Below are 27344 nucleotides of genomic sequence, written 5' to 3' on the forward strand. Positions count from 1 at the left end.
TGTTAAGCGCTGCACAAACTGTTGGCGCAGTATAAAACCTGTATAATAAAAATAATAATACATGGAAGGCTCTTTTGAAGATCCAATGGTTCACTTACTGCAGTGATCATTATATGAGAGTGTTTAGACAATCCGTCATAGGAAGCCTTGCTATTTGGTAAGGGAGACAAGTAGGTAGATTCACAAAGAGTTAGGCCGGCTTATCAGTAGCTAAGCCGGCCTAAATCTGAATCTAAGCCGGCGTTTGTTTAAGCCTATGCTCAAACAGAGATACGCTTAAACAAAGCTAAGATAGGACGGCTTGCGCCGTTCTATCTTAGCTTGCAATTTTTTGGATGGCCGCTAGGTGGCGCTTCCATTGCGGCCGGCGTAGATTATGTAAATGAGCTTTCACGCCGATTCCCGAACGTACGCGAGCCCGCCGCAGTCGATTAACGTAGTTTCCGTAAGGCCTTAGGCGGCCTAAAGTTGTTCCACCTATGAGGTGGAATAACAATGTTAAAGTACGGCCGCCGTTCCCGCCGCGAGGTTCGAATTTTTTACGTTGTTTGCGTAAGTCGTCCGCGAATCGGGAGTTACGACGTTTACGTCCGCGTCTAAATCAATAGGCCCGTACGGCGTACTTAGCCGCAATGCGCCCTGGGAAATGTAGGCGCCCGGTGCATGCGCAGTAAGAAAAAACGTAAAAAAACGTGAGGTCAAGCCAAAGTAGCATTAAACACGCCCCCCCCAACCCATTTGAATTAGGCACCCTTACGCCCGCCGTGTTTACACTACGCCACCCTAAGTAAGGAGGTAAGTTCTTTCTGAATCATGTACTTTCCTCTCTTACTTAAGGCGGCGTAGTGTAAACATCATAGGCTACGCCAACCTATTTTTAGGCGCCCCTACCTGAATCTACCCAAAGGTTTCTACAGGGGACTCATCACGTGTGCATTTGGAAAATCTGTTTGCACTTCCGCTGAGTTGGACTATTGTACACACTTTTTTTATTTTGCACAGTGCATGGACTTTTTTCTTTTATCTTATTTTTATTTTTCACTATATACGGTATCTCACAAAAGTAAGTACACCCCTCACATTTTTGTAAATATTTTATTATATCTTTTCATGTGACAACACTGAAGAAATTACACTTTGCTACAATGTAAAGTAGTGAGTGTACAGCTTGTATAACAGTGTAAATTTGCTGTCCCCTCAAAATAACTCAACACACAGCCATTAATGTCTAAATCAACTAATTAATCTGGCAATAAAAGTGAGCACATTGGACAAAAAAAAGAAAAGCCTTCTCATTCCATTTTTTTTTACTCCCATTAATACCTTTTAAATTGTATTCAAAGTATCGGTTTACACACTTGTAGGTACTAAAACATACTGATTGGTAAATGCAGCGTAAGGGCTCTTTCACACGGGCGGCCCGTTCAGGTCCACCTGCCAGCCTTTTAGGCAGGCCTGAACGGGCGCTCCGTGCTCCTCTATGGAGCCACGGATGTCAGCGGTGACATGCCCGCTGACATCCGACCCGCTCCGATCCGCCAAAGTGTGACGGAGGAAAAACCTACTTTTCCATCCGTCTGGCGGATGGGATCGGGTGAACACGGACAGACGGTCCGTGTTCCTCTGATCCCCCCATAGGGGAGAGCGGAGAAAAGACAGGGCGGTCCCTGCACAGTGCGCGGGGACCGCCCTCTCATCCGACGGCTCAGCGGGGATCGATGGAGCGATCCCCGCTGAGCAAGCGGAGGTTCATGGGGCGGATCATTACTGATCCGCCCCATGTGAAAGGGGCCTTAAGGTTTGTAGTTTGCAGGTTCTTGATTCTGAATAGGTAAGACCAGACAAAACGTGCAGAATGGATTTTTTTGTTTGTTTCGGATAGCTTTGCTATGTTACTAATTTTGTATTAGAATTTGTTTAGTTTTGTTTCATTCCCACCATACATATTGCCAATTAACACAGTCCATGCCCTCCTCATAGATATTTCACTCTGAGCCCAGACAGAGTCTGGAAGTTTGGCACTCAGTGGAGTTGAGCTCAGTGGCAGTCTCTGCCCCATGTTTAGAAGGACATATTTGTCTTTCCCCTGTATCTTGTACCCAGCACAGACACATCAGTATGTGCATTAACCTATTAGTGACTAGTCTACAGTGTGTGTGCGCGTTAACCCCTCAGTGCCCTATTCCCAACATATACGATAACACCTCAACATATTTTCTTCAGCCCATGTACGTTCTCTTTGCAGGTCGCATTTTGCAGGTCTGTCCCGGGCACCTTAATTCCAGGACAATACAGTGTCCCGGAATGAAACTGACACAGCCACCCCCCCGGGCCAATCTGATGCCCCCAAAAAAGGCCGCCACATCACTGCTTTACTCACTGATAGTATTTGTACTGGCCAGGAATGCCTGGAGGAGCACAATCCCCGCCCCCTGCTTGTGATTGGAGAAATCATAAATCCTGCCTCTTGTGTCCAATCACTGTGCTGTGATTCGTTACAGCACAAGCTGATTTTTGGGAAGGGAGGGTGTCCCTAAATGGTAGTTTGGAAATGTGGTCAGCCTACTTAACACTCTGTATCCAGTGTTCTGCTTACGTCCATTTATTCCTCGATTGTTAGCACTCAGCACATGTGCATGAACCCCTCAGCAGCCAGTCACCAGCAATAGCTTTAATACAAATGTAGCACCTGGTTACTTTAGAGTATCGGTGCTATTTAAATTTAGAGGGGGATCAGAGTTTAGTTAAACTCTGATCCAAGTTGTTATGTTCAAAACAGGGTCTCTGTCTCAGCTTGGCTGTGGGCTCATTCTTTTGTGCTGGGGTGTTCTTCCCACCCCAGTGCAGTAGATGGCAGCAGTGGAGTCAAGGTTTGGGTGCTTTTCCCCAGCAGCCAATCAGGAGGGTTGAGCCTCGCTGTGCATGCTGGGGGAGGGTATTTATGGGGCAGACACCATTGGTTCTGGGTTCGTCTTCTTCGTCCAGTGTGGCACCCACCTTTAGGGTGACCACATCACAGCGCCCCCGCGTTATGGCCTACCTGGCCGGGGCGTGCGTGCCACGCGGTGTTCCTGGTTTCGGGACCATGTTGGTCCGGAACATTTGAGCAACGATGGGGACCAAGTGAGCGACTGGGTTCCCACCTTTTGAGGATCCCAAGCGGTATTGCTGTTCGGTGGGGAGTCCGTCTGAGGAGCGACAAATCACCGGGGATCAAGGTAGCCAGACACTGAAGGATTGATCACCTGTCAGTCGGTACCTGGGCGACATTAAGAAGGAGATCCAGGCGTAATTCACCTAAGGAGGATTGCCTCCGTAACTACAAATCAGAGAGGGCCTGTGGCAGAGGTGTCTCCCTGACCTTCACCAAGGAGGGTCTGTGGCAGAGACTTTTCCTCAAGTTCACGTTCACCAAGGAGGGTCTGTGGCAGGGACTTTATCCTACAAATGTTCGAGTGATACTCCCGCTGCCAGGTCAGTGAGAGAGGCCTGTCCGGGTACACTAAACCCACTCAGGCAGGAGTGGTGCACGAAGTGTAACATATAGGAGCAGGACTGTTCCAAATACTACGCCTAAATCTGAAGTTCTCCTTCTTCTTACAAACTCTATCCCTTTCATCACCAGTTTATTGTTTTTACCCAGCTGGGTAATAAAGAGCACAGCAAAGACACTTGTTGTGGACATTCTTTTACTATTGCTATATGCACAATTCACCCCTAGGAATTCGGAAGAGCCACAAGGTAAATGTGCCACCCAAAACCACCAGCAGCTCCTCCGGGGGTAATGCTACACAAAGAAGTAAAAAACATGATACTCAACTTAAGTAAGGACATCATATTTGGTATACAAAACAAGACATTAATAATACACCAGTGTCTATACATATATTTTGCTGATACTTATAGTGTGCTCCAAAAATCGAAGCAGCAGTACAGAAGTTCCTCATGGGACATGTGGTCCCCTACATGTTTCGCAGTTAATAACCTCTTCATCAAGAGAAAAAAATGTCTAGAACAAAGTAAATTATACATGAGACAAATACATAGCATATATTTTAATACATTGATTGCATGGGGATAAGAAAAAGGAGAACACTGCTGCTTACCGAAAGGCTCACGCATAAAGACACAGCTAGGACACCATCAACGTTCCACCACGGCGGGTATGGGGGATGTACACAAATGAGAAGGTCTTCCACAGTAGCTGAGTAGATAAAATATATTTGTGTGTGTGTGTGTGTGTGTGTGTGTATGTATGTATGTGTGTATATATGTATGTATGTATGTATGTGTGTGTGTGTGTGTATGTATATATATATATATATATATATATACTGTATATATAATATATGTAGCGGTACTCCCGCAGGAGCTGCTGATTAATTTTGGGTCTACTCTCTGACCTATCAGCCCCTTTAAGTGGCTCGAACCCTCCTTTGACACAACAGGCAAATGCAAATGTATTGTAAATCCCACTTTTTGCTAGGACCACAATAACACATGTAAAATACACAATGACATGCAATAATGTTGTTACCTTCTTCTGCATGCAGTCCTCAGGAGCAAACACACCTCAAACAATCAATATAGTAAACCAAGAGTAACTTTACTTGGCATGTGAAAAAAAAGAAATATAAAAGAACAAACAGCAGTTTACAAAATATATATATATATATATATATATATATATATATATATATATAATCTCTGACTCTGCAAGGGCACTTGCAAGAGTCAATAAGAGCAAAACTAAAGTGTTAATGTTATCAAATCTGCAAGTAGCTATAAGTAGTCTATGCTCGCGAGCTCCCCCCAGTGGGCAATTCCTTTAAGTACAGTTGCTGGTAATCTCAATTAGGCCTGGCCCAGATAACTCCAGATAGCTCCTCAGTGGTGAAGTCTATTGTAGATACGTTGGTGCACTTTAACTAATTTGTATTCCAAAGGGTTCTCTAATCAGTGAAGTAATATAGAACAGTAACTTCAATTGTGCAAAGTATCTGTGCACTCCTTCCTGGGAATATACTTCCAGCAGCAGTCACTTGATAATTAAATTAGGCTTGATGCCTATACACACATAACTGTATTGAACTGAACTAGTGATGTGACACAGTTATTGTTTCTCCCGGTATAATTGTCTATTAATCTCACAATATCAGTCCCCAAAGCATTGTGGAACTTAGGCCTATTTGTAACTCAGTTCAGCCTAATGAAGTTTTCTTCGAGGAACTACAAGTTCCAACAACACTGTGGTAGTAAGTCTAAGTGTAAGAGTGTATCAAGAAACTGTGGGCGGCTGCCCTGCTCACCACACTGGGCCAGGAAGAACTGGAAACCTCCGCTCCGGCTGTCCCTGGATCCTGCTTTCAGTCAGCACAAGCACGCCACTTAGCTTCACAGGATGGCTGGAACCCGCAGATGTCTCTGGATCCTTCTTGATCCCGTCCCTCTGTCTCTTCAGCTCAGGGATGTGACACAGGATCGCTGGATGTTCTTCCCCACAGTGTTAGGCCCTGCTCTCTGGATCACCTCCTCACAGCTCCCTGTAGGCAGGCCACACGTCCAGAAGAGACCTAAGATGGCCACCACAGGGCCTTTTATCTCCTACCCAGCATGCACTTCAGCCCTGAGGGTTCATGGGTAGGTTATTTGCATAATATCTCACCATGTTCTTGAAAAATGAAAATAAATGAAGTCCATTTCACGTTTTTGCCACTAGATGGTGCCAAATACCAATTTATCACATTAGTCATGGATTAACACTAGTATAACATTTAAGAAGCAAAAATGCCCACGCTACAAATATATATGTCTTTTTCTGTGCTCTTTATTACGGAGCCGGGTAAAAACATTAAAACTTGTGATGAAGAGTAGAGGTGAAGTAGAAGGAGAAATAGCAGACTCAGGCATAACAACAGGGAAACAGTCCTGCTCTCAACAATACTTTGTATTCTTCGCCACTCCAGCCAGAGTGGGTATAGCATACCTGGACAGGCCTCTCTCACTGGCCTGGCAGCCAGAGTATCACTCGGAACTTGAAGGAAAAGTCTCTGCCACCGACCCTCCTGAAATGGACTCAGGGAAAAGCCTCTGCCACAGGCCCTCTCTGTGATTGTAATTATGGAGATGATCCTCCTCAGCCTGGTACAAAGTAAAAGGAGGAGTGAATATATCAGGGCTCTGAGAGGTAAACTGAAATAGCAGCTCAGAACAGAGGGTTGCACGTTACCAAGAGTGAATCTGCCTTCTACAGCTAAGTCGTGTGCAGTGAGAATGTTTCCCAACAGCTTCTCCTCAGAGAATCCTGCCACAGTGAACGACGCAAATCTTTATCCCTTACTGCAAGCTGCACACTGCAAATAACCTGCACTTTAACCATTTTAGCCCCGGGCCTGTTTTTCAGATTCGGTGTTTACGAGACTAAAAAATTTTTTTTTGCTAGAAAATTACTTAAAACCCCCAAACATTATATATATTTTTTTCTAACACCCTAGAGAATAAAATGGCAGTCATTGCAATACTTTTTGTAACACCGTATTTGCGCAGCGGTCTTACAAGCGCACTTTTTTGGAAAAAATGCACTTTTTTAAATTAAAAAATAAGACAACAATAAATTTAGCCCAATTTTATATATTGTGATAGATAATGTTACGCCGAGTAAAATGATACCCAACATGTCACGCTTAAAAATTGTGCCCGCTCGTGGCATGGCGTCAAACTTTTACCCATAAAAATCTCGATAGGCAACGTTTAAAAAATTCTACAGATTGCATTTTTTGAGTTACAGAGTAGGCCTAAGGCTAAAATTATTGCTCTCGCTCTAACGATCGCGGCGATACCTCACTTGTGTGGTTTGAACACCGTTTTCATATGCGGGCGCTACTCGCGTATACGTTCGCTTCTACGCGCGAGCTCGACGGGGCGCTTTAAATTTTTTTTTGGGGTTTTCGCATTTATTTTTATTTATTTTACAATTTTTAACACTGAAATAAAAAATAAAAAAATGATCACTTTTATTCCTATTACAAGGAATGTAAACATCCCTTGTAATAGAAAAAAGCATGACAGGTCCTCTTAAATATGAGATCTGGGGTCAAAAAGACCTCAGATCTCATATTTAGGCTTAAATGAAAAAAAAAAAAAAAAATTTGGAAATGTCATTTTTTCAAATGACAAAAAAAAATGTTGCTTTAAGACGCTGGACGGGACTGACGTTTTGACGTCACTTCCGCCCAGCAGAGCTATGGGGACGGGTGAAGGAGATTTTTCCTTCAGTCTCGTCCCCAGTCACCAGCCGAACGGTCCCGATCACCTCCGCCGCTACCGACGGCTACGGTAAGCAGCGGAGGGCGCGGGAGAGCGGCGGGAGGGGGGGCCCTCTCCCGCCACCGATAACGGCGATCTCGCGGCGAATCCGCCGCGGAGACCGCCGTTATCGTGTACCGGACCGCCCACTGAAGAGATGAATATCTCGATTGTGGCAGCAGCTGCTGCCGTTACCGAGATATTCATCTTTAAAGTGATGACGTATAACGGCGGTGGGCGGTCGGTAACTAGTTAAGCATTCTGACAAAGGCAAAAAACTCAAAGTAACTGGCTCTCGGTTCCCAAGTGTAGCAGATCTGGTCGTTAGTGGGCGTCACTAGATTTCTATTTCAACCTACATACCTACATACATTAAGCTTAGTGGTTATTTGATTCCCTCAACGGGTATACCTGGTTATACGAACATCTGGATGCTCCGGATACCATTGAAGGATATTTTGATCTATTATCCACTATCTTTTTGTTTCTTTGTAGGGTTGAGTATGCTGTTTAAGTTTGGTATTATGTCTAGTTATTTTGCAGCTTGTTTTTATATGTACTATATGTAATAAATATTTTATAATACATTTTCTGACTATACCCCTACTTTATTACCGTGCCCTAAAAGTCCATGACTGGCCCCTTGTTCCTCTGTTTTTCAATTATACTAGGACGCGGCACAATTATTTTTTTTTTCATGTATCCGCAGTACCACTCTGCGTGTTGATACATTTTTTCCCTATTTAAACTATTATGTCAGGATCAGCAGCTAAGACCACCAGACACGTAGCTACACACGGGAACCAAGACCAAGGTATTTATCCTTAAAGTGATATTTATTTACAGTGAACACACACCAATAAACATACACAGCAACCAGTGAAAGCATAAACCACTCCAACAAACAAGAACAAGAATCACTAATGAACCTAACTGCTATCTATATACAATATCTACAACATAAGGGACAAAGGCAACAGGGATGCAAGGAAGGGGTCACGACTGGGTACAAGGGCATGGAACAAGGCAGAGGGGTGCAGGACAGATCAGGACACTGGAAGGTTCAGGAAAGTTATCAGGCACAATCTGGTCACATGGTGGCAAGCAGACATGATAGTGACACGCTAGGGGAAGGGAGGAGTAGCCTTAAATATCCACCTGGCAGCTGGAGCCAGGTGTGGCTGATCAGAACCTGCTGGCTTTCGGTAGACACCTGCTGGTGGACACTGGAACTGCAGCAAATGGTCCAGAGCAGGATAGTGCCACCAGCAGGTGAACTGAATCCTAACAGTTTATTTTGCACTATAAAAGGGGCGGCAGCCTTAGATTATAAAGTGTGGACTATGATTACACATATGGCCCCCTGGCATACCCTCTGCATGCCTCCCTTGTACATGCTGCCCCCTTTCATACCCTCCACTCTGCTCTCCTGCACATACCTTCCACTGTCATACCCTGTGCACACCTTTCCTCCACATACTGCTTGCTCTCATACTCTTTGCACATACTGGCAGCTTTCATACCTTCTGCTCTCTTGCACTGCCCCCAGTCATGCCACTCACATTATTCTCGCCATTATTTGCCTCTAAGACACTTTAGCATTGCTTTGTTTTATCCCCAACCTTTACCATTATGGAATAGACACACTTTTGCTAGTGTCTTTTTATATCTCAGAAGTTATTATGCATCATGACAGTAGCTCCTGAAGTCACAGGGGTTAATTTACTAAAACTGGAGAGTGCAAAAATCTGGTGCAGCTGTGCATAGTAGCCAATCAGCTTCTAACTTCAGCTTGCTCAATTAAGCTTTGAAATCCTGGAAGCTGATTGGTTTTTATGCAGAGCTGCACCAGATTATGTACTCTCCAGTTCTACTAAATGACGCCTTGTGTCTTCAAAGTGCATGCCACACACCCCCACCAGATGGTAATTTAGCAAAAAAACGGTGACTCTACCGCTAAGTAGGGTCAAAAAACACTTTTGCCGCCCTTAGTCACAATGAGAAGGCTGAGGTTTTTGTCTCACAGATCTTTAATATACATACAGTATCAAGTTCTTACACTGAGGCCCCGTACACACGATAGAATCCATCCGCTGAAAAATCTCAGCGGATTGGTTTCAGCGGATAGATTCTATGGTGTGTACATTCCTGCGGATATTTATCCGCGGAAATTTCCCAATTCCAGCAGATAAAAATTTGTAGACATGTCTACAAATCTATCCGCTTGAATTGGCTCCCGCGGATCGATCCGGTGGTCTGTACAGACTCACCGGATCGATCCGTCCGAAGGGATCCCCCGCATGCGTCGTAATGATTCAACGCATGCGTGGAATTCCTTTTATGACAGCGTTGCGCACGTCGCCGCGTCATCATCGCGGCGACGGCGTGACACGTCATCGCGAGGGGATTTCGGCGCGGATTTCGATCCGATGGTGAGTACACTCCATCGGATCCAAATCCGTGGAAATCCTCGAGAGGATTTATCCGCGGATACGGTCCGGTGGACCGTATCCGCGGATAAATCCTCTCGTGTGTACTAGGCCTTACACTTACATCAACACCGTAGAACTAAATAAAGCGGACAAATAATCAGACAATACAGTGAATTACATTTTAAACAAACTTGACTTGAAACTAGACAGAAATACATTTACATACCACTTTTGCCTGCTTGTGAGCTAAGAGAGGGGCTTGTAGCTTGAAGATTCTTAGACAGATGGCTTATTATACATGCAAAAAAAACACTTTAAACGTTGGATAGAAAGCCCCGTTCTCTTTTCAGTTCTGCAAGAAAAAAAACAGGAAGTAGTATGTAATAATGCATGATGGGGGGAAATTATCGAACAAGTAGGCACACATACGCCATCTAGTGGAAATTAACATTATAGTCACAGAAATTTTGTGTATGCCAGTACAGCGCTTCTTATGGTCAGCCAAATACTGATTCAGATCCATCAGTCCAGCAACCTTCTATATCCACTCAAGTGCCAAATGAAGAAAAAAAGGAAAGGTAAACCGTTCATGCGGAGAAAAAGTCCTGGGTCATGGATTCCTGCAGCTATCTTCAATGATTCTTCTCTATCATTCCAGGACTCCCAGAACCCATAATGTTGCTCTTCACTTGCACGGTTTTCTTTGGCACTTCATTGGAATGGACCCTTTTCGCTAATTATTTTAAGACACAGAGACACTTTTTAAGTGAAATATATTTGTGGATGTTAATGGTTTATTCTTTATATATTTTTTCATTCATCATCGGGGTTGTTTTAACCACTTCAATACAGGGCATTTTCACCCCCTTCCTGCCCAGACCAATTTTTAGTTTTCAGCGCTGTCGCACTTTGAATGACAATTGCGCGGTCGTGCGACGTGGCTCCCTAACAAAATTTACGTCCTTTTTTCCCCACAAATAGAGCTTTGTTTTGGTGGTATTTGATCACCTCTGCGTTTTTTTTTTTTTGCGCATTAAACAAAAGAAGAGCAACAATTTTGGAAAAAAAAAAAGCAATATTTTTTACTTTTTGCTATAATAAATATCCCCCAAAATCTATATAAAAAAAGAATTTTTTACTCAGTTTTGGCCGATACGTATTATTCTACGTAATTTTGTTTAAAAAAAAAAGTTACAATAAGCATATATTGATTGGTTTGCGCAAAAGTTATAGCGGCTACAATAGCATTTTTTTTTACTAGTAATGGTGGCAATCTTCGATTTTTATCATGACTGCTATATTATGACGGACACATCAGACACTTGACACTATTTTGGGACCATTCACATTTATACAGTGATCCGTGCTATAAATATGCACTGATTACTGTGTAAATGTGACTGACAGGGAAGGGGTTAACACTAGGGGGTGATCAATGGGTTAATGTGTTCCCTAGGGAGTGATACTTACGGTGGGGGGAGGGGACTGACTGGGGGAGGTGACCGATCGGTGTCCCTGTGTACAAGGGACAAACCATTGGTTTCCTCTCCCTGACAGGATGTGGATCTGTGTGTTTAAGTACACAGATCCACGGTCCTAGGTCAGTTACTGGTCAATCGCGGGTGCACGGCGGACATCGCGCCTGCCGGGCACGCGCATCGGGTTCCCAGTGACGCGGCGGGCGAGCGCGCCAATTAGAGGCTCTGGAAGGCATAACGTTATATGACGTCCGCCCAGAATAATAGGCTCATCGTCCCGCCGTCCTATGATGGCAGGTGGTGGAGTAGTGGTTAAATAACTTTTGTTTCCATAGTGCTGCTTCGATTTTTCACATTGATTACTCGATCAATGTGAAAAACAATCACTAGTGTTAGAAACGGCCCCAGTACTGTTCCTCCTCTGTGAGGAGAAAGTTATAAATTGCATCATTTTCTTTTTGCTAGAGGAGAAGTCTGTGTAAAGTCTGTTAAAAAAAAAAAAAAAGTTGGATCAAAGCTCGATATAGGATAGTGCTAAAGTTAGTTAGTTAGGCCCAGATTCACGTAGGAGATATCTCTGAGTCTGAGGCGTCGTATCTTGGCGCCTGATTCAAAGAATCAGATACGCCAGAATTTGTCTAACGCCGTTGTATCTTAACTGCATATTTACGCTGGCCGCTAGGGGCGTGTACGCTGATTTACGCCTAGAAATATGTAAATCAGCTAGATACGCCAATTCACGAACGTACGCCCGGCCGATGCAGTACAGATACGCCGTTTACGTTAGGCTTTTTCCGGCAAAAAGTTACCCCTGCTATATGAGGCGTAGATGAGGCGTACCAATGTTAAGTATGGACGTCAGGCCAGCGTCGAATTTTCCGTCGATTACGTTGTTTGCGTAAGTCGTTCGCGAATAGGGCTGTGCATAATTTACGTTCACGTCGAAAGCATTGGCTTTTTGCGGGTTAATTTGGAGAATGCGCACGGGATACTTTTACGGACGGCGCATGCGCCGTTCGGAGAAAGCGTAATTTACGTGGGGTCACAATACATTTACATAATACACGCCCACATCTTCCACATTTGAATTAGGCGGGCTTACGATAGCCTATTTACGCTACGCCACCGCAACTTTGCTTAGAGAATACTGCACTTGTCTGTCAAAGTTGCGGAGGCGTAACGTAAATAGGATACGTTACGCCCGCACAAATATGCGCTCTCCTACGTGAATCCGGGCCTTAGTGTTTTAGGTAGAAAAAAAAAAGTTTTAGATTCTGTTTGAGGTGTGTTTAGGCAAAATGAAATAGAAGCATAATGAGCACGCTGAGACTTTGTGGACCTACAAACACATATTAGGAGTTTTTTGTTTTTTTCCAGTGGTGGGCCATAGATAGCAATGTTATAATATATACACAGCTAGACATTTTGGGCCAGTTGTAAAAAAAAAACAGGAGATGTCTATTAACACTTAACACCAAATGAAGGCCAAATTTGTACTGAACAAAACAAGACATAATTTACTTGGTGTGCCTCAAGCTTTTGCATACTTTTAAAGGGTGGCACGATTTCAAAAAAGATTGAGAAACACTGATTTACATTTTATATTCCATACCACTTAATATAATACATGTTATTAGACAGAAGTTATTTTTGTCACAGGAACAAATAACACACCTTTTTTGTGATTTTTTGCACAGCCACATTTTACTAGTTATAAGAAACATTTTAAAAAACAAGAGAGATGTAATATACAGGTTATTTAACTCTACAGCAGCTGCTTAATCCTTAAAAATAAGTTTTAGATGTGAACTGTTTGTAAGAAGACTTGACTCAACATAATGTACTCTTGTGTAACTATCTGTGCAGTATGACATTGCCACCTAGTGGTTAAAAATGATTACAGCATTCAAGAATATTGGGATCTGTACATTTAGGATTTGTGTTTACTGAAAAGGTGTATTTATTCATTTTATTTGTTTAATTTTGTCACAATGTTTTTACATTGAGCAGTGAAATTGATATGTATAACTCATATGTTTTCTTATACCAGGTGGCATCGTTTTATACCAAAGCTGCTGTGTGGTGAAAAAAAAAAAATATTGCTGTTCTGAAGTTTATGGAATAGAAAAAACTGTGAAAGGTGGGTTCCTCTATTAAGTTATGTGTCCATGATTAATTCACATTTTATGCATTTTTTTAATTTATCGGACCAGTCCACACCAAACCGATATTTCAATTGTGAGTGGAAGACAATGGGTTAAATCCCTTGCAAGAACTGGTGGATTCTAGTTATCTAATTTCTGAAAGTGAGCTCCAAGCATACTCAGATATTGAATTAGTTACAAAAAGTACTCACTGTATATCATATGTTTTCTGCCGTAAAATGGAAGTGAAGTTACAAGAGTAAGGGACACCGACGCTTTGCAATCTGACCATACACTCTTTGTACAATAAACTATAGATGTAACTTTGTATTATGGGGACCTACTTAAAATATCCAATACATTTGTATTCAATCCGGCAAGCCCCTACACTACTTAGTTGTTGGTAGGTCTAATTGAGATTGTACAATCGGATTGTAACATTGCGGCAGATAAAAATCTGTCATCTGTTTTTACTAATGCATTGTAAAACTGTACAGTGAACATTTTATGATTGCATATTTGCCACATACACTTTATTTTGGAGTAGTTTTAAGATATTGTACAGTTGTTTCATGCCCTTCCGACTTTTGCTTTGGAATTTCCACTTGTACCTTTCAAAATTGCAGGTGGCAGTAGACTGGCAGAAATCTTATTGGGGGTACCTTGTGGGGAATCTATTGTTTTAAATTATGGCCCAGATTCACAAAGACGTACGACGGCGTATCTCCAGATACGCCAACATAAGTACGAATGGCCGCCGTCGTATCTATGCGCCTGATTCATAGAATCCGTTACGCATAGATTTGGCCAAGATACGAGCGGCGTAAGTCTCCTACGCCGTCGTATCTTGGGGTGCATATTTACGCTGGCCGCTAGGTGGCGCTTCCGTTGATTTCCGCGTTGAATATGTAAATGAGCAAGATACACCGATTCACGAACGTACGTACGCCTGTCGCAATTAGTTACACCGTTTACGTAAGACATACGCCGGCGTAAAGATAAAGCAGGTCTCTAGGTGGCGCAGCCCATGCAAGGTATGGACGTCGGAACAAGCGTATCTTTTTACGTTGTTTACGTAAGTCGTACATGACTGGGGCTGTGCGTAGGTTACTTTCACGTCACAGGCACTGAGCCAGCGTATCTTTGGGCGTAAATACGACGTGATACTGAGCATGCACGCGCATTCGTGGTTCGTTCTGCCAGGCATCCACATGGGGTCACGCTTAATTTAAATACAACACGCCCACGACCTGCCTACTTTGAATTACGCGCGCTTACGCCGGCCGATTTACGATACGCCGCCGTAACTTAGGGCGCAAGTGCTTTGTGAATACAGCACTTGCCTCTCTAAGTAGCGGCGGCACTGCGTAAATAAGATACGCTACGCCCGCACAACGTAAAGCCGCCCTACGTGAATCTAGGCCTATGTATGTAACAAGATCAGCTTAAATGGACCTTTCAGGAAGTCTACATAAATTAATTTCCGATATTCTAGATGGGTCACAATATACGTACAGCAACGGTACTTTTTTTTTCCTCAAAAACTCTACCTTGAGTCCTTGAATTCCAGTCCAGTGACTGTGTCTAGGCTAATAAAGATTCAATCAGTCTGCTGCAGGCAGAAGGGATAATTGTCTCACTCTTCTCTTTCTCAGTGATGGATCTGTAACATTGTAACTTTTGTAGCATGCCACAAAGTGAAGGCTGCAGCAGGGGACTGGTATGTGTAACACATTTGTGAACACAACCAGGAACTACACAAGCCACTGTAGTTACATGATCGATTCATCTCTCTCCATGAAGTAGATGCTGACCCTGGATAAAGCCATATTATATCCAGGAGAGAAAAGCAAATGAAGACATTGTTAGGGGTAGTACTATGATCTCTGGGAGAACTAATAAATACCAATTAGTGGTACACTCACATATTTATTATAGGTACTTATATAGCGCTGTCAATTTACGCAGCGCTTTGTAAATATACTGTATATATTGTATTCACATCAATCTCGCCCCTAAAAGAGCTTACAATCTAAGATTTCTAACTCACAATCATGCATACACATACTAGGCTCAATGCGCCGCAGTCAGGTTAAAATGAAGTTGCTAGCAGGTAAGGAAAATATATTTATTATTTTTTTTTGACAGAAGAAATGCATACATTATCCTCTACCAAAAGAACCTACCCACTGGAATATATTACATTATAGGGTTTACTTATGTTTTAATTTAACAAATTAATTCTATATATTTTTTCAGCTTTCTTATGGTTAGATTGTTTGCCCAAACTTTTTTTTTTAATGCACTCTATTAGCTGGATTCAGGTAGGCGGGCGCAGCGTTAGGCAGGCGTAGCGTATGGCATTTACACTACGCCGCCGTAAGTCAGAGAGGCAAGTGCTGTATTCACAAAGCACTTGCCTCCTAAGTTACGGCGGCGTAGCGTGAATGGGCCGGCGTAAGCGCGCCTAATTCAAATGAGGATGTGGGGATTGTGTTTTATGTAAATTACTTGTGACCCGACATGATTGACGTTTTTTACGAACGGCGCATGCGCCGTCCGTGTACATATCCCAGTGTGCATTGCTCCAAAGTACGCCGCAAGGACGTATTGGTTTCGACGTGAACGTAAATTACGTCCAGCCCTATTCACAGACGACTTACACAAACGACGTAAAAAAAAAATTCACGCGGGAACGACGGCCATACTTAACATTGACTAGGCCAGCTATTTGATGGAATAACTTTACGCCTGAAAACGCCTTACGTAAACGGCGTATCTTTACTGCGATGGGCACGTTCGTGAATCGGCATATCTAGGCATTTACATATTCCACGACGAACTCAACGGAAGCGCCACCTAGCGGCCAGCCTAAATATTGCACCCTAAGATACGACGGCGCAGGCTGTCGTATCTTAGATAGGTTTAAGTGTATCTCAGTTTGAGAATACACTTAAACTTACGACGGCGCAGATTCAGAGTTACGTCGGCGTATCTACTGATACGCCGGCGTAAATCTTTCTGAATCTAGCTAACTAAACAAAAAAACAACCACAAGTGTATAAAAATGTTATTCTATATTTTCTCACATTTTAACCACTTGCCGTCGCCGCACCGTCATTTTACGTCCACAAGGTGGCTCTCCTAGGCGAGACCACGTAAATGGACGTCCTACCCTTTAGCCGCCACTAGGGGCGCACGCGCGCCGCCCGCTCGCCCCCGACTCCCGTGCGTGTGCCCGGCGGGCGCGATCGCCGCCGGGCACACGCGATCGCTCGGTACAGAGCGGGGAACGGGAGCTGTGTGTGTAAACACACAGCTCTCGTTCCTGTCAGCAGGGGAAATGCTGATTTTCTGTTCATACAATGTATGAACAGAAAATCAGTGTTTCCCCAAGTGAGGCCACCCCCCCCCCCCACAGTAAGAACACACCCAGGCATACTTAACCCCTTCCCCGCCCCCTAGTGTTAACCCCTTCACTGCCAGTGGCATTTTTATAGTAATCTAATGCATTTTTATAGCACTGATCGCTATAAAAATGCCAATGGTCCCAAAAATGTGTCAAAAATGTCCGAAGTGTCCGCCATAATGTCGCAATACCGAAAAAAAAATCGCCGATCGCCGCCATTACTAGTAAAAAAAATATTAATAAAAATGCCATAAAAATACCCCCTATTTTGTAAACGCTATAACTTTTGCGCAAACCAATCAATAAACGCTTATTGCGATTTTTTTTACGAAAAATATGTAGAAGAATACGTATCGGCCTAAACTGAGGAAAAAAAATGTTTTTTTATATATTTTTGGGGGATATTTATTACAGCAAAAAGTAAAAAATATTCATTTTTTTCAAAATTGTCGTTCTATTTTTGTTTATAGCGCAAAAAAAAAAAAAACGCAGAGGTGATCAAATACCACCAAAAGAAAGCTCTATTTGTGGGAAAAAAAGGACGCCAATTTTGTTTGGGAGCCACGTCGCACGACCGCGCAATTGTCTGTTAAAGCGACGCAGTCCCGAATCGCAAAAAGTACTCTGGTCTTTGGGCAGCAATATGGTCCGGGGGGTAAGTGGTTAAAATGACACTAAAATTAAGATTTTGATAAAAAGCATTGCAAAGTTACTTACATAACAAAATATAGTAAAGGCTTTTTTTTTTCCATTTTGTGTTTTTGTTTTAATAGGATACTCACTTTTCTTTACATCAAAACATATTGATGCAATCTTCTTTTTTCTTTTTATATATATATATATATATAACTTTCATTTCAATGGAACGTTTTTTAAAGAGTTGGAAGGTTACAAAATATAACATTGTGACAGACAGCTGTAACACATTACAAAATACTTTCCGGGAAGAATACTAACATTGTTTGACCTATAGAACCAAGTTACCCCAAAAAGAGAACATAAAACAGGTCAAAAATGAAAACAAAGAAATCAAACAACCCAAAGGAACTGTACCGCCCCCCCCCCCCCAAGAGCAACCATAAGGAAGCTCAGGACCTTCCCCTCGCCCTCCCCCCAAAGAGGGAGAAGGGAGAGAAAGTACCTAGGTGGCACCACCGTGAGTTTGGTGCCAACTGTCCCGTGCTCCATGAGAACTGAACCTTCTGCAAATACTGTTATACCATATATGAAAACCTTCTTATTGAAAGATGCATTTATTGCATCACTATTTGTAGTATCACTCTACCAACCAGAGATTGGGAGAGAACAGAGGCAGAAATTATACAATCATTTTTTAAAACATTATTGGTTGAAAAAATAAAATAAAAATACATCAGCAGGAAAATAATAGATAAGCAGAGAAGCGGAAGATGGGGCTGATGATAATAAACTAAGGGGTCTGTTTGCTGTGTGAATATCTCAAGCATTCACTGAGATATCACAGATAATCTCATATTTTGCCTAATTTCTTTTTCCTATGTCAGAACTATCTAGTGGCCATAATGCAGTGTTTTCCTGAAATACCCATCAGGACTTTAGCGCATTATAGCCACTTGATGGAGCTGGCAGTCATAGGATATAAATAGTAATTGTGGGCCAGATCCACAGCCAGGCGGCGCAACTTAACTTTTCCCATTTAAGTTACACCGCCGCAAATTTCCCAAGTTAGTGCCCGATCCACAAAGCACTTACCTGGAAATTTGCAGCGGTGTAACTTAAATCCGTCCGGCGCAAGGCGGGCCCAATCGAATGGGGCGAGTCCCATTTAAATTGGGCGCGCTCCCGCGCCGGACGTACTGCGCATGTTCCGTCTGGTAAATTACCCAATGTGCATTGCGCTAACTGACGTCACTCCGACGTCATTTGCTTAGACGTTAACGTAAATGGCGTCCAGCGCCATTCACGGACGTCTTACGCAAACGACGTGGAGGTTTAAATTTCGACGCGGGAACGACGGCCATACTTACCATGGCTTAGTCAAATAGGACTCAGCCCTAGTTTTACGCGGCGTAACTCGACGTAAACGACGTAGATTTAGAGCGACGGGCCGTTCGGGAATCGCCGTAAGTCTTCATTTGCATATTCTACGCCGGCCGCAATGGCCTCGCCACCTAGCGGCTGGCCTAGAATTGCATCCTTAAGATCCCACAGTGTAATTCAATTACACCTGTCAGATCTTCTGCCTATCTATGCGAAACTGATTCTGTGGATCAGTCGCATAGATAGAAACAGAGATACGACGGCGTATCAGTAGATACGCCGTCGTATCTCGTTTGAGGATGTGGCCCATAGTTGGTAAGGTTGAATAAAGACAACAGTCCATACAGTTCAACCTGTGTAGGTGTGTGTGTAGAAAAATCATTTCACATATCCTATTTATTTGTTTACGTTAAGATGCACGTCCAAGAGTCTTTTAAAACTATCCATACATTGTTGCCAACACCACCGATTGTGGAAGAGAGTTCCACATCCTTACCTGCCCTGATAGTAAAAAAAAATGCTTCTTTTCCAGTCTCATTGTGTGGCCCCGTGTCCTCTTACACTCCCTGACTGAAAATTGTCATACTTATGCTGGGATCACCATTGAGTTATTTGTATATTGCTATCATATCTCGGAAGCCTGTCAATCAAATAGGAACGCCCAGTCCCGAAGACCATACCCGGAAGCCGCGGAGAAGATCTATCTCTAAAACGGTAAGTACTGCTTCGATTTTAAAAAAAAACACCCGATTCCCCTTGACAAAATGAGCCTCAATCTAATGTTAAAAATTTTTTTTGGGTGAACTCCCGCTTTAATTTCCATGTAGTAGCCCACTCCATTAATTTATTCAGGTCCTCTTGTGAAGTTTATATATCCTGCTGTGTTGTTCTTGCCCTGCATATTTTTGTGTTGTCAGCAAACACTAAGATTGAGCTATTTATCCCAACCTCTATATCATTTATAAATAAATTAAACAGATTTGGTCTCTGGACAGAGCCCTGGGGTACCCCACTAATCAATCAAGACCATTCTGAGTATGCGTTCTTTATCACAAGCCTTTGGACACGCCGTAGACATCGGTGCTCGTCTCTGTTGTAAATATCTCCTAAACCGTGGAGGTTTAGGAGATATTTCCAGCACCTACAGGTAAGCCTTAATCGAGGTTTACATATAGGTAAAAGTGACCACTTTAATGATAGGGTGCACTACATACGTCCTTCAATTATTTTTTTGGGGAGTATGTAGCATGCTTGTGACATCTAAAATACTGTGCTAAGAGCTTGCAAGGGGTGCGCTCTTAGCACAGGAAAAACGTTCCCCACAGACACACATGTGCAGCTGCTATGCATTGAAGCCCACCTGCCCAGCGGTCGCTTATATGCTTGCAGTAAAAAAAAAAAAAAAAAAATACAGATTTAATGTACAAAATACATTACAGTTTAGTGCAACTGAAATTTAGATGCAAGCATGTCTACATTATGCTGTAAATGAGCCCTTAAGCTGGCCATAGATGGATTGAAATTTAACTGGTTCCGCAGGGAACGGATACAATTTGATCCATCTATGACTGGTCCTGTTTGAGAGCAGTTGATCGTCTGATTAACTGCTCATGAACAGGTTTGCTGGAAAACTTTAGTTCAATCAGTGTTGCAGCCAATTGGCTACAGTGCTGATCAGTGTATTCTGACATTGGAGGAGTGCTGCTGGCTCCTCCTCTGTCAGAATACAATGAAACAGCAGGGGCAATTCCCCTATCCACCACGATTCTGTGGATGAGGAACTGGATCTGTTTTTTCACTCAGCTCGCTGGCTGAGCAAACAAAAAACTGAGCTAGGTATGGCCAGATTTAAAGTGGAGCTCCGCTGATTTTTTTTTTTTTTTTAAAAGTCAGCAGCTACAAATACTGCAGCTGCTGCAGCGCCTGCGATGTCAGCACCCAAAGCCGAGCTCTCCCTCAGCTCTAGGGTGGAGGCACCGCCATCTTCGGTAAGGGAATCAGGAAGTGAAGCATTGCGGCTTCACTTCCTGGTTCCCTACTGCGCATGCGCGACTCACACTGCGCGTTCCCACTTCAATTTTTGAGTGATGAGGGTCCTGCTGTTGCTTACAAAGGGACTAGGGAAGTGGAAACATCTCCATGTTATTGCAAGGAAAGAGTCAGAGAGGTAAGTTTTAAAATGTTGAAATCCTCTCTAAACTGTCATGAAAATTTGTATAATCTTGCAATTCAAAAGTAATTTAAAAAGTCAAGTTTACCTGAGTGTTCTATGACCCTCTTCCTCTGCCGCTACTCACTGAGTGTGACCTGGGGTAGATATATAGGGAGCAGAATTGACATGCCAGACAAATATTTAACAGCTGTATGGAATGTATAGCTAATAAGTAGCATATCATAAAAATTTAATAAATATAATCTGAGGTAGGATACAACAGATACAGCAGCTATATATCAACAATCATGTATATACAACTTACCGGCCACTTTATTAGGTGCACTTTGCTATTACCGAGATGGAACCTGCTTAATTCTTCGTGGCATAGATTCAACAAGGTGTTGGAAACATTCCTCAGAGATTTTGGTCCATATTGACATGATAGCATCACACAGTTGCTGCAGATTTGTCGGCTGAACATCCATGATGCCAATCTTCCATTCCACCGCATCCCAAAGTTGCTCTATTGGATTGAGATATGGGGCCAGATTCTTAAAAGGCTTACGATGGCGCAAAGCCATTTGCGCCGTCGTAAGTCCTAATCTGGCCCAGGGTATCTATGCGACTCATTGTTAGAATCAGTTACGCATAGATACCCATTAGATCTGACAGGCGTAAGGCTCCTACGCTGTCAGATCTTAAATGCAAATTTTTTCCCGCCGCTAGGTGACGCATCGTTGTTTTCCCCGTCGTCTATGCAAATTAGCTAGTTACGCGAGATTCCCGAACGTACGTGCGGACGACGCAGTGATTTTACGACGTTTCCGTAAGCGTAAACTTGCCCCTGCTATATGAGGGGCAAATTTACGAAGGACCGTCGTATGCCATGTTAAGTATGGCGTCGGGTCAGCGTCGGCTTTTTCCGTCGTTTACGTCGTTTTCGTATGTCGTTCGCGAATACGACTTTACGTCAATGACGCTCACGTCGGCGTCATTGACGTTTTCCGTCCTGAGCTAGAGCATGCGCACTGGGCTATTTTTAATGCCCGGCGCATGCGCAGTTAGATCGTCGCGGGGGCGCGCTTAATTTAAATACAAGCCGCCCCTTTGAATTACGTGGCCTTACGTCGGGCCATTTACACTACGTCGCCGCACATTACGGAGCAAGTGCTTGGAGAATACGGCATTGCTCCAGTAATTTGCAGCGGCGTAGTGTAAATGACTTACGCTACGCCGCCGCGGAATATACAAGAATCTGGCCCATGGTGACTATGGAGGCCAAAGGAGTTCAGTGAACTCATTGTCATGTTCAAGAAACCAGTGGTGAGATGATTTGACCTTTGTGACAAGGTGCATTATCCTGCTGGAAGTAGCCATCAGAAGATGGGTACACCGTATTCAAAAGGGATGGACATGGTCAGCAACAATAGTCAGGTAGGCCATAGCGTTTAAACGATGCTTAATTGGTATTTAGGGGCCCAAAGTGAGCCAAGAAAATATCCCCACACCATTACACCACCACCACCAGTCTGCATTGTTAATACAATGCTGGCTGGATCCATGTTTTCGTTGCGTATGCCAAATTCTGACCCTACTATCTGAATGTGGCAGCTGAAATTGAGACTAATCGGACCAGGCAACGTTTTTTCAATCTTCTATGAGCCTGTGCGAATTGTAGCCTCAGTTTTCTATTCTTAGCTGACAGGAGTGGCACCTGGTTTGGTCTTCTGCTGCTGTTGCCCATCTGATTCAGAGATGATATTCTGCATACCTTGGTTGTAGCGAGTGGTTATTTGAGTTACTGTTGCCTTTCTATCATCTCAAATCGGTCTGCCCATTCTCCTCTGACCTTTGCAAGGCATTTTCACCCACACAACTGCTGATCACAGGATATTTTCTTTTTTGGACCATTCTCTGTAAACCCTACAGATGGTTGTGCATGAAAATCCTAGTAGATCAGCAGTTTTTAAAATACTCACACCAGCCTGTCTGACACCAACAACCATGAAATGTTCAAAGTCACTTAAATCCCATTTCTTCCCTATTCTGATAATTGGTTTAAACTTCAGCAAGTTGTATTCACCACATCTAGATTAAGTTGCTGCCACGTGATTGGCTGATTAGCAATTTGTGTTACCAAGCAATTGAACTGATGTTCCTAATAAAGTGGCCGGTGAGTGTATGGCCCCGTACACACGACCAGTTTCCTCGGCAGAATTCAGCTTCCGACCGAGTTTCTGGCTGAATTCTGCCGAGAAACCCGGCCGTGTGTACACTTTCGGCCGAGGAAGCCGACGAGGACCTCGGCGAGGAAATAGAGAACATGTTCTCTATTTCCTCGTTGTTCTATGGGAGCTCTCGCCCCGCCGAGCTCCTCGGCGGCTTCAGTGCTGAACTGGCCGAGGAACTCGATGTGTTTGGCACGTCGAGTTCCTCGGCCGTGTGTACGAGGCCTATGTGTATGTATATTCATGTGTGTGTGTGTGAGTGGATATATACACCACTCACATTTTTGTAAATATATGATTATATCTTTTTATGTGACAACACTGAAGAAATTACACTTTGCTACAATGTAAAGTAGTGAGTGCACAGCTTATATAACTGTAAATTTGCTGTCCCCTCAAAATAACTCAACACACAGCCATTAATGTCTAAACCACTGGCAACAAAAGTGAGTACACCCTACGTGAAAATGTCCAAATCGGGAACACTTAGCCATTTTCCCTCCCTGGTGTCATGTGAATTGTTAGTGTTACAAGGTCTCAGGTGTAAATGGGGAACAGGTGTGTTAAATTTGGTGTTATTGCTTTCACTCTCTCATACTGGTCACTGGAAGTTCAACATGGCACCTCATGGCAAAGAACTCTCTGAGGATCTGAAAAAAATAAATGTTGATCTACATAAAGATGGCCTAGGCCAGGCATGTCCAAAGTCTAGCCCACGGGCCAATTGCGGCCCCCCTGGTGATTTAATATGGCCCCCCTGGGGATTTGGATATATATATTGTTTGTGGCCCCCAGGGCCACAAAAGATATATACCATATTTATCGGCGCTGCCTCGGAGGGGACAGGGAGGGGGCGGGACAAGTGCCATCAGATTACATGGAGAGAATCTCCTGTTTACTCAGCGGCATATGTAATAGGAAGTCCCGTCTCCTGTGATGCCATTGAATGACCGTTCTGTCTATAATAGGAGGCGGGACTTTATATTAAAGAGGTAACCGAGTAAACAAGAGATTCTCCTGTTTGTAATCTATCGGCACTCATCCTCCCCCCTCCCTGTGCCCTCCGAGGCTGCAGATGGGCATCAATCAGGCTGCACTGATGGCAATGGTAAGGCTGCATTTATGGCACATGCGAGGCTGCATTCATGGCACATGCAGGGCTGCATTCATGGCACATGTGAGGCTGCATTCATGGCACATGGGAGGCTGCATTCATGGCACATGGGAGGATGCATTCATGGCAATAATGAGGCTGCATTCATGGCAATGGTGAGGCTGCATTCATGGCAATGGTATGCCTGTGCGTGTTATAAATATGGTATATCCAAATATCACACCCAAGCTCATCCTTATTCCTGAGCAGCGCTCGGGAATTCGTTGGGGCCACAAAAGAGATATATACAGTGAATCCAAATAACACACTTGAGCTCATCTCTTCACCACACACAGCCATAAAGGCAAGAGAATTCTTGTTGGGCAGTGCATTAGTGATCGTACGAACACACTTAGACCAAATTTTAATGGTTCAAAGAATGTCAGGCAAAATGGTTGGCCCTCACGCATGTTCACTTCATCAAATCTGGCCCTCTTTGAAAAAAGTTTGGACACCCCTGGCCTAGGCTATAAGATTGCCAAGACCATGAAACTGATCTGAACCACGGTGACCGAGACCATCCAGCGGTTTAACAGGACAGGTTTCACTCAAAATAGGCTTCGCCATGGTCGACCAAAGAAGTTGAGTGCATGTGCTCAGGGTCATATCCAGAGGTTGTCTTTGGGAAATAGAAGTATACCTACCAGCATTGTTGCAGAGGTTGAAGGGGTGGGGGTCAACCTGTCACTGCTCAGACCATACGCTGCACACTGCATCTGGGCTGCATGAGTGCTGCTGGCACTGGGGAGCTACAGTTCATTGAGGGAACCATGAATGCCAACATGTACTGTGACATACTGAAGCAGAGCATGATCCCCTCCCTTCAGAGACTGGGCCGCAGGGCAGTGTTCCAACATAATGACCCCAAACACACATCCAAGAGGACCACTCCCTTGCTACTAAAGAAGCTTAGGGTAAAGATGATGGACTGGCCAAGCATGTCTCCGGACCTAAACCCTATTGAGCATCTGTGGGGCATCCTCAAACGAAAGGTGGAGGAGCACAAGGTCTTAAACACCCACCAGCTCCGAGATGTCATCATGGAGGAGTGGAAGAGGATTCCAGTGGCAACATGTGAAGCTCTGGTAAACTCCATGCCCAAGAGGGTTAATTAAGGCAGTGCTGGAAAATAATGGTGGCCACAATAAATATTGACACTTTGGGCCCAATTTGGACATTTTCACTTAGGGGTGTACTCACTTTTACCAGGAGTGACATCATCATGCAGAGTACACCCGGAAGTGAAGTCACTGTATGTACACACATGAACTATCAACATCGGTAACTGGCTCTATTTATATGAAAGCTTGCATGGATGCTTGCATAAAGCTGGGTTAGCATGGATGGACTTCTGATGCTTTAAGACACGTGATCATGGGCGTCCACTCCATAGGGCAAGGGGGGTCAATTGACCCCCCCTGGAATTGTAAGAAGGTGTTGAATTGTGGCTGAGATGATTCATACTGCAGCAGCTATCGCAGTGCTGACTGAACAGTATATTAAACTTTTCAGACGCTCCCTTGCTAACCCCTCCCATATAGGGAGTGTGGCCAGGGAAAGTCTGCTTCAGCAGTGGGGCACTGTGTGGAAAGATATTGTATTTACATATGTCCCTCCTGCTGGGCGGGGGCTGGGGCTAGGTAGAGCTATGCAAGGGTCTCATTTGTGTGTGGTGAGGATGATTCTGCTGGCTTAGAGGACGCTGAGTGCAGGAGTGAAGAAAGTGTGATCTTGGGCATGAAACAGGGAAGGGAAGGATAAAGAAAGCAACATGCCCATGCATTCTACTCATGGCACTGTGTACTGTGCACTACTGCACCGCCACCAACTCCTAATATTATAATACTTCAAGTTGCTGCTCTCCATCAAATGTGTTCCCACATTCCACAGTTTAATATATAAAGATTAATGGTGTTGCACTACCCTTTAACCACGTGCAGAAACATATTTTAAATAAATTATGTAAAAAAAGTGAAAATTAAATACACAATCCCAGTGCAATAAATCTATTAATACCCTAAAAAATATTCTACAAAATATTACCACATATGTTTAAATATTATAAATGAATTGCATAAAAAATGGTAATTGAATACACAATACCAAGGCTGCAAATCTACTGATTAGAATATACCAATAAGTCGCTTTTAACCCCTGCTAGCAGTCAAAGAAAGGGTTAAATGCGACACTTGTATCGCCGCTGCCGAAGTGCCCCCCCTGAAAAAATTTCAGCCGACGCCCATGCACGTGATATAACCTTAGTGCAAGGAATAGCACTACCAAATGTAAGTAGGGATATTGCGGTTTTTATTAAAGTGAAATGGTTTTACACTATGGCGTATTTCCTTTCTCTTCAATTTGCCTTACCTGTGATTATACCCCAACATTATAGAGTATAAAGGTGGATGCTCCAGGCTTACTGTGAATGGTGAATCCTCTGATTGATATCAAGTGCTATATGACTTACCTGTAGTGGGTTGTTATATCCATCCAGTGAGTTCTTTGGTGTGGCGGTGGTGGATCACTACAGCACTTTGTTGAAGAGCACAATTTTATCAGCACCATTTTACACAGTAAATAAAGACTGTAAACGGAAATGCAATTGGCTGCCATTATTGCTCCCCTTTGCCACATTACTACCTAAAAATGTATGGGGTTTTTCTCTATATCCAAGTTAAGCAGGCATCTTAAAATGCCATCTTAAAACTTTGTAAATCGCACTATGCACAGATTAAGTCCTGCTTAAGCAAGCCTGTAATCACTTTGTCATTTTCAACAAACTAATGTCTCAAGGGTGAAAAAAGTCAAGCAGTTTGCCGCCAGCAATTGTGTTGCAGTACATTGCATGCCTGTCTGGCCTCCGATGGGTTATCCGGGGATTAAAATAGTTCCTCAGTAAAACCTCTACTGGCTGTTCAGTGCGTCCCCAGGGAAGATGAAATGGAATGACTCCAGAGGCAGGAAGCAGAATATAATATTGTTCTGTCCAACTGTTGACACTGAGCCCCAAACACAACAAGT

General features: G+C 43.5%; 1 protein-coding gene across 1 annotated transcript in view; it reads left to right on the forward strand.

Moving 5' to 3' along the window:
- The window catches only part of FGF1 (fibroblast growth factor 1), a 165718-nt gene that overhangs the window by 25861 nt on the left and 112513 nt on the right, over nucleotides 1-27344 (forward strand). The window contains exon 2 of the mRNA XM_040344607.1: nucleotides 13266-13355. The gene's annotated coding sequence lies outside the window, so the exon portion shown is untranslated. The remainder of the gene's footprint in view (nucleotides 1-13265; nucleotides 13356-27344) is intronic.

Source organism: Rana temporaria, chromosome 3 (genome assembly GCF_905171775.1).
Source record: "Rana temporaria chromosome 3, aRanTem1.1, whole genome shotgun sequence".
Lineage (NCBI taxonomy): Eukaryota > Metazoa > Chordata > Amphibia > Anura > Ranidae > Rana > Rana temporaria.